This window comes from Henckelia pumila, chromosome 4 (assembly GCF_033568475.1).
Source record: "Henckelia pumila isolate YLH828 chromosome 4, ASM3356847v2, whole genome shotgun sequence".
Lineage (NCBI taxonomy): Eukaryota > Viridiplantae > Streptophyta > Magnoliopsida > Lamiales > Gesneriaceae > Henckelia > Henckelia pumila.
Window position 1 is genome coordinate 108,705,341 of NC_133123.1, and position 8,191 is coordinate 108,713,531.

Here is an 8,191-nt window from a genome sequence, read left to right on the forward strand (position 1 = left end):
TCCGAACCTCTCGAGCCATGCCCACCATTTTCGAGTATCCTGGATCTATTTTCGGGCTCCGTTAATCCATTTGGAATTTTTTTAATCATGTTTTATTAAATTTAAAAATGATCACTTGATTAATTACCTATTAATCATTACTTTTGGATACGGGTTACTACAGGATTAGCTTGGCCATAACTCAAGTATAAAATGTGGTGATTGTGTCGGTTAGTTTTGGGAGTCGTTCGGTAAAATTATGGCTATGTTAAGGGCAAGTTGTGTAGATTTTTGTTAAGCGTAGTTGCTGTTCGGGAATCTGTTTTTTTCGGTTCGAACGGGAGTTCATTCGCTTAAGGATGGGCTAGTTTAATGGTCGTACAGGCCGAACGCCTGTATAGACTCCTTAATGGGATAGGTCTAAGATTTCAAGGAGAGTTTTTATTCTTAGGGGCAGACATTTATACATCATTTATCCAATATTTAAAGCTTTATGTCATCATTTGAAGTTGTGTTTTTGAGCTTGTTGTTCCCATGTAAGGCCCGAAAAGATTAAGTTATTAATTATGAAATTTGAGATTTAAATTCTATAATTTGGGAAAATATTAAGTGAAGTATTTATGAAAATTAGAGATTTAATTTCCGAGCCGAAAATATTTAATTTGAGAATTTACGGATTTTGAGAATTAAATTGCGGGATTTTTAAATTAAAAGAATAAATTATTGGGATTAAATATTTATGTGATTTAAGATTAAATTTCGAGATTTGAGAATGTAACGAGGATTTAATTTGAAGATACAACCCGGTCAGGGGTGGTTTTGCATCTATTGAAGTTTTAAGGGCTAAAGTGCAATTTATCTTTTTAATTTTAATTCGAAAATATTTAATTTGAGAAGTTTGGAGTTTTGATATAAAATTCTAATCTTCTTAAATTATTTGGATTGAAATTACATTAAAAAGATTGACCAAGGAATGATTTACATTTTTAGCAAAGTTGATGGACCAAAGTGCAATTTCCTTGCAAGTGGGAATCACACATGTATATATAGATTAGGATGCATGTGTTTTACTTTATTTTTCACAATTTTGAAATTAGACAACGAGGAAGGGAGAAAGAAAGAACTCCAAAGCTGATTTTGTTATTTCAAGATCCGATAAAAATCAATCCGCCCGGTAGAATTCAAAACTGATCATATATTCGCGATCACGGCTTCGAGTGCTACGTTTTGACGTAAGTATTACGAAGTTTTAAGATTTTTGAAATTTTATGATATTGTTAGAATTGAGATATGATTGTATAAATATGTTCTAATATAGACGACGATAATATATCTAAGACGGATTGAGAAGAGATCGTCGTTTGAACATGTTTTCAAATTTTAGAAGTATTTTCATAAATTTGAATTTATGGGCTGTTGGATTTCGAGATTTTGATGATGAATGGAGATTGATACTGAGTTAAGATCATTGTTATAATGATGTTTGAGCCTTTGGAATTACCGGTTTTAAATCGTTACGCCGCCGATTTGAGTTTTGATTGATTAATCAAGATTTGAGATTGCTTACCCTTAAATAAGATTGAAATAAGAATGAAAGATGATAGTTGAGATAATATAACTTCATTTCACATTTGAAGTGAAGGATATCGAATTCGAATCGATGAGTTTGAGTTTTAAATGTTTGAAGTTGAATCAAGAATTGATTTAGTCTTGAGCTATAGATTGCACTTTATATTATTTTTCATCTTATGTTCGAGATTCTCATGATTTTAATCAGTGTTCTAAAAAACTTGATTAAACCTTGTTTAATCTCGTTTAAGCTTAAAACTTCTCTAAAACGCCTCGTTTTGACTAAAAACGATAAAAAACCGTCAAACACATGTTGACCATATTAAGTATCATAAAATACGCTTAATTGCAATTTTTTAAAATACCAAAATTGATTAATAACACAAATTATCAAATTTATTAGTAAGTAATAATTCTAGCAATGTAAAAAATGTACAATATGGGATAGTTAAGTGTAACAATGATGAGTATATGCAGTACTTATTGAAGGAATATTAATACTAATATCTTAAAGTAGTATAGTTAAATTGATTTTGTATTTAATGACAATTGAAATAAAATGAAGGATATAATAAATTGAATTAGACTTTGGCAAAAAAATGAATGCATTCAAATAAATTTAATATATTTATGCATTATTTACTCCATTAATTTGTGTTAGATATTTAAAATTTTAGTTTAAATTAGAAACGTTTTTTACATTTAAGCTTTTATTAATACCACATATGCTTGCTTACTTTCACGCTTCGGTGCGCTTCGCGCTTTGTAGAATATATTATTAATTGATAACGAGTTTATTTTTATTATGTTATTTTTTAGATATGTAGAAAACTATTAATTAATATAATTTTAATACTTTTATGTTATTTAGAACTTGAAATTTATTCGTTTAATATTAAATTTATGATAATTTTATCATTTTATTTATTATTTGAATTAATATAATTAAAATTTTAATAAAAATTAAAAACGTTTTTTTCGCATTTAAACTCGTAGTAATCTCGTTTAAACTTGAAAAACTTGAAACTTGATATTCACGTTTCGATGCGTTTTGCGTTTTTTAAAATCTTGATTTTAATATGCTGGTTTATCGATGATATAAATGCTGATATGCGTTGGTTAAGTGAAGAGGATTAGTTTTATTGTGATATCAAAACCGGAACGAAGAACGGATGCCGTACGAAATTGTTATGAATTGTCAGAATTGTCTTTGATCCTATGCCTACTGATGTAGCTGATATATGATGTATTCTTGCTGATATGAGATGTTTATGAGTTAGATATGATTGTTAGAATTGTTGGAAATGAGTTACGGTTGCCGACTTTTAACCATTATGCCGTCGAGTCAAGAATTGGCAAGTGTTTGAGTTGAGATTGATTGAGCGGAATTGAATTGAGTCATTGCTGATTTATGTAGATTGAATATGCTTTATTTCAGAATTGTGTTGAAGTACTTTGAGCTCGCGAAGATCAGCATCGAACCGATATAGAATTAGCCAAGGTTTGTGAAGTTAAGCCTTGAAGATCAAGTAGAGTTTGAGCAGAATTTTGATAGCTTTTGGTTCTGCTACAGCTTGTGAAGATTGAAAAATTTGACACCATGATTGACAGGTATAAGAAAACATAGAGAGTCAGGTATTTGATACTCAAGAATGATGATTCTTGAGTTGTCCCGAACAAACCACATACTTGTTTATTGTTTGTTCTTATTTGATTGATGTTGTCGATCCATCTCACGTAGTGGATGTTTGAATTTGATATGATTATGATATGATATGAAAAATGAATTGATTCTAATGCCAAGGTTTGATGAACCTTATTTTGTAGTCAGATATGACTACGATAGATGGATATCCATGTCAAGATCGGATACGAATCTTGATGGCAGAGATTTGATATGAATCAATTCTTGATATATGCGCGCTATTTTAAATGAAGTCTTGATTGATATGTTTTTAGTCGATAAATGCGTTATTTTACTCTATTCTTGAGTCGATACGTTTAGAGTTAATTTGATTTTATTTAACGCTTATATATATGTTGAGTATACTGAGAATGATATTTCACCGGAGTTATCCGGCTGTTGTTTTGTTTTGTATGTGTGCATTTCAACAGGTGGGGCAGAAGCTAGCCAAAGAAAACATGGGTAGCTTGAGAGAAAGAGTGTTAGCATGTGGTGACTAGGGTTTATGATTAGCAAGATAACATGTGGTATAGATTTTACCAAACATGTTTAGAATATAAGAGAATTGTATATGTTTTGATTTGTCAAATACTTGTTATACATGAGATTTCCATGTATTTTAGATGATTAGATTGGAAGTTGAATACATGTACTCGATTAGATGATTGTTGGACTTGATATGACTTATCTTGGTTCAGCTTTGAGATTAGAAATATTGATTTTGAAGTGTTTGGAATTGTTTTGATAGCACAAAGCAGGATTTGAATTCTGCAGATTTGTTGCATAGGGATGGCTGCTCGATCGGTCGAATTTAACCGATCGAGCGAGGCCATTTTGGATTCAAACCCGAGAATCTAGGTTTTATGACCGCTCGATCGGTCATTTTTGACCGATCGAGCGAAGTTCAAATTGTTAAAATTTTTTATGTATTTGGTTTTGTGTTTGATTAGTCATTATCTTGTACGATTATTGTAATTTAATCGTTAATTGCCCTAAGATGAGATTAGCAACCCGAGACCCCACAACAGGTGGTATCAAAGCGTAAGTTTCTCGGACTGAGATAGAAGTTGAGCGGGGTAGATTGAGTCGCATGCATTTATAGTAATTGCATGATTATGCTTTGCTTGAATTGATAAATTGCATGTGAGTATGATTTACGTATGCAGTAAATGCATGTTTTACTGAATTATGATTTTATAAATTCTTATCGATTTTGTATAAGGTTTCCTAGGGTGACGTAAGCACCCAAAATTGAATAGAACAGTGTTCTTCGAGTGAAGTAAGCACCCAGACTGAACATAACATTATCTCAGAGAACTAATAGATGCGATTGCAGGTAGAATTTGATTCGAAGAGCTTGATTAGTTGTTTGAATCTTAAGAATATACAGATGGATATCGAATTAGATTGATTGTATACCAACTAGAAGCAGAGTAATTTAAATACTGAAGAATGAGTTGCGAAATTTTCAAGCCTACTACAATTCTTTGAATTGTTGATGATAAAGAAGCTCAAGATTGAGTATTTATTCATGGCTTGAATTAGGAGATTATGTTTGAATAGATGTTGACGACCGAAACATTTTGTGAAAGTCTTAGACAGGGCCAAAAGAACTAAAACTGAGTGATGAGGCAGAATGAAATTGTATACATGCGACAACATATGAGATAATCACAACTTCAGTTACAATTGCCATTTCAGATATGGGAGTAGTTCCTTTAACTCTAGCGGACCGAGACAGATTAGTCTGGGTCTGACTGCCGAGTATGCTTGCATTCATTGTGGAGGGAGACATCCTAACAATAAGTGCATAGAATTTCTGACAAATATGTTAGAATATGTTTTAAGAAAATCAGATTCAGAGGAAATTCGAATGAAGCATAGTTCCAGAAGTATACAGAGGATCATAATGAAATTTCACCTGAAAATGAGATTGCAGGTAACATATTTATTTTGTTTAACCTATTTATGTTATTGGTGCAAGAGATATATTGATAGCTGAAAGCTTTGTTATGTCTGAACCTCTATATTAGAAAAGAGAATCTGTGAATTGAATTGAAGAATTTAGCTATAGTTTTGATGAAATGAAGAGGAACCTGATTTTGTTCGTACTTGAGACATATGTTATGTTGCATGACAGATGATGATGCAATAAACAAGTACAGAATAACAGAAGATTGATTGTAAAAAGCTATTAAGCAATTAGATCAACAAGAACAGAACATGCATATGAATATGATGATATGATTTGGGATATAGAACTACGATTCTTTTATTTCGGTTAAGCACATATTATGATTAATTACAGAAAAGTTCCGAAATAAGTATATTCTATGCAATAGATTTGTTCAAGAATGAAACCAAAATTGGTATATATGCCAATGGTTAGAATTTACAGATATGTTCCTGGTAAGATTTTCGACTTTAGTTTAAGTTGTGAACTGAAAGTCAATATCGAATTGATGAGTTTAATGAATTGAATATGGTCATTGAGGTTTATAGAATAGATGACGTTTTGAAAAACAGTTACAGTTGAGTCTTTTCTTTGATTATGCTGAAGCTATTACATCAATTGGAGATATGATTCTTGAATTGTTTGAAATCGATTTTTGGGTTTTTGTTATTCAACCTCAATCGATATTGATTGGCTCTCATTTTTTATTCATAGAGCCAGAATTGATTCACTCGTTTTGAGTTATATGATGCAGGTGAGTTGTTTTCACTTAGCAGAGTTTGTTATCCAGAAGATTTGATTATGGATGACCCTGATTGAGAGATTTCTCGATCTTGACTCGTTTCTTTTGATTTTGAGAATTATTTATCTTTTCATGGATATTTTAGTATTTATTGAGATTATTGGCTTGTAACTGATAGAAATATTATATTACTATCCAGATTATAGGTTGATTGTGTGATTTTCAATACTTTTGGAAACAAAAATGAGGAATGAGATCGGCATTCAATAAATTGATTTCAGATTTTTGTGTATTCTGGCTTGAATATTCAGACGAATGCATAACCAATCCGACTGATTTTTTTATTGGAAATGAGCCAGATTTGTTAAGAAGATGAAAGAAACACAGAAAGTAAATCAAAGCAGTTAGAATTCAATGGAGAATTCCAAGTTGAAATATGAATTGAATTCTCTAATCAGAGAGAATGTATTCTATTGTGATTGTTTATGTGATTGTGCCAGATATTTTAGAAATAAAATATCAAATTCTGAAAGAAACGCACAACAGGAAGCTTAATATTCATCCAATGGTTAATTATCAGAAGCTAAAGAAAGCAGATATGACAGAATTCGTACGTTTTAGAGCTTAAACGCATAAAAAGTTTTGATCAAAATTGAAAATTGGAATGAGATCATGATTTGACAGATTATTTTACTAAACTACCAAGATTAATCAGTATGCGTGATGCAAACTGTGGTAGTTATGATCATATTGATTTGAATTACTGAATAAGATGATCCGTAATTATGATCAGATTACTGATAAGTGGTCAGAATTGTTGTGAGATTGCATAGTAAGCCAAGAATTAATGTTTCAGATTGATACATTGGGTTTACTATTGAATTATGATACAGATTATCAAAAGCTCTGAGTATTCTTATATGTGAGAGTACAGTTTATTATCCTGAGATTGATGGATAGTTAGAGCAGCTGAATCAGATTTTATTAATACTCTGTATTACATATTTGATACAAATATGAGTAGATAGCTGTTCAGAAGTTAATGATATGATGAGAATACAAGAATTATTAGAACCTATTGTCATGGTAGAGAATTTAGATTCATTTGATCGATTGTGGCATTGATTGATCGATGTTCTGAGTGTTTGGTTATATATGATTACATTATACCATTATCTGATCGATGGATTATTTGAGCTGATTTTCCAGATTTTGAGGATATTCTCAGAACTCTAATACCTGATTCGGTATTATTTGAATTGATGTATTGCCACTTGTGTAGTATAATTCCTGTAACAACTATCAGATTGATACAGTGAACGTATGTTGAAATAGTGGATGATCAGAATATCAGAAATTTTCTTGATGTAGAATGATATGTGAAAATATCAACTATCAAACCAGATATGATTTGAGAAAGAACAAAGAAAATGAAGATTGATCTATACAGAATGAAAATAGAGCAGAATAAACAGAGTTAGAGATATATAACTTTTGAAGCTGGAACTAATTGTTCAGCAAGAAAGTTATTTTAAATTATCATATGATTCAGAATAGAGAAAAAAACCAATGCATGATATACAGATTCAGAATGTGAATGTTGGATATAGATATTGAAGCGATGAACAAAATGACAGTGTAGACTTGATATATGTTTTGAGCAGAGCATAGAACGATATAGAAAAGCTGAATTTCACTGTATGAGATTTCAGACATAGTTAATGATTTCAGTGAAAGAATTATTTTTTTCAGCGTGATATGATGGATCAGATTTGCTCCAAGTAAACTAAGGAAATATCAGTTAGATTTTTCCTAGGTACTTTTATCAGATGAAGTTGATATTGAAAAGATTTTGAGCTAAATCGAATATGCGACAGATCCTTGATTTGGGAGAAAAATAGCTCAGAGAATTTTTTTTTCAGTTAATGAAAATACAGAATAGTTGCAGAATAGAAGATATAACCTAACAAGAGATTAAGAGATGAGATATGAAGTTCAGAGTTATATGATTGAAGTGAGAATCACTTCAGATAATCATTCGGTCTATCAGATTTGATATTCAGATTGAATGCAATTTCGAGGAACGAAAACATTCCTTAGATGAGAGGAATTGTAAGGCACGAAAAGATTAAGTTATTAATTATGGAATTTGAGATTTAAATTCTATAATTTGGGAAAATATTAAGTAAAGTATTTATGGAAATTAGAGATTTAATTTTCGAGCCAAAAATATTTAATTTGAGAATTTACGGATTTTGAGAAT